At 58.3% G+C, this 1,102-nt stretch overlaps 1 long non-coding RNA gene across 1 annotated transcript; it reads left to right on the top strand.

Annotated features, from left to right (window-relative positions):
• The first annotated feature begins 6 nt into the window (after window positions 1–6).
• Window positions 7–963, top strand: LOC122544878. Its single transcript, XR_006310469.1, has 2 exons — window positions 7–165; window positions 419–963. It is a non-coding gene; the product is annotated as an uncharacterized LOC122544878 (long non-coding RNA).
• Window positions 964–1,102: the final 139 nt, after the last annotated feature.

The raw sequence follows: 1,102 nt of genomic DNA, 5'->3' as shown, positions 1-1,102 counted from the left end.
GAGAGAGAGAGGGAAGGACAGTGTGAGAGAGACACAGAGGGAGGGACAGAGTGAATGGAGAGCCCCACCAGTCCCTGTGCTTTTGGTCGAATCCCCAGTTTTCGCCCTGAGTCCTCCATCCGGTTTTGGATGTCTGCCTCTGTTGTTAACATCTTGTGTCTCTCTGTACGTCTCTGCGGACATCGAGACGGAACGGGTTAAAGGGTTGGACTTCGGCCTTCTGTGGTACCCACTCGAACGTCTGGGGACCCTTCAGGCTGGAGACGGGGGGGGGGAGGGGGGCGGCTGTATAGCCCGGTCACAGGGTGCTGACAGGTTGGGGGCAGCGAGCGATCGGGGGACGGGCGGTGGGGGGGGGGTTCGGGGGAATGATCACCAAGTCTCTCCGCCAGACAATGACTCTGTGATCGCTCCACAGGCAACCGGACAGCTAGTGGGAGCGTACGATGCAGCCAGGAGCCTTTGGACCCCGCTCCACCCAGGGGAGGAAGAACCCGTTCGAAACTCCCAGGCAATGAAAGAAACGCGGACGCAACTCGTTCCTTTTCCACGGCGGTTGGCACGGGCCGATTTCTGACCGACGCAGCCGTCCACGAAAGGCGTTGAGCAGCTATTGCGCACGGCTCTCACAAAACACCCGGAAATCGCTTGGGAGCAGGAATGCGGCGGTGGGGGAGGGAGGGGGGTGGGTGCACAGCGTCCTGGGCATGCAGAGGGAAGATCATGGGGGCGCCCTGCAAATGGAGGATGGTCTTGGCAGACTCTATCTAAGCCACCCGCCGCGCCAATCTTCCATTCCCTGCGAATGTTTCCCGGGACATCTGCAGCGGTGTTGGTGTCAGAGGAACTAGAGACGCGTGTTTATTTCTTCGGAGTAGTTACTCGGCGTTCCCGGCTCGCGCCATCCTCAGAATCAGGTCTGACTGACCGACCAACGGAGAAATGAAATGTGCTCTCATAAAACGTTCCGTGTCGACGTCAATGTCTGGACATCTTACAGCTGGTCTCAAAACACAGTCACCTCCAAAGTGACATGACAGCATTCAGGAGTACACCCGAGAGGGAAACGGGGACTGAGAGACACCAGTCAGTGTACAGATAT

This window comes from Chiloscyllium plagiosum, unplaced genomic scaffold (assembly GCF_004010195.1).
Source record: "Chiloscyllium plagiosum isolate BGI_BamShark_2017 unplaced genomic scaffold, ASM401019v2 scaf_42433, whole genome shotgun sequence".
Lineage (NCBI taxonomy): Eukaryota > Metazoa > Chordata > Chondrichthyes > Orectolobiformes > Hemiscylliidae > Chiloscyllium > Chiloscyllium plagiosum.
Note: the sequence above shows the minus strand (reverse complement) of the source record. Positions and strands in the feature narration are given on the sequence as shown.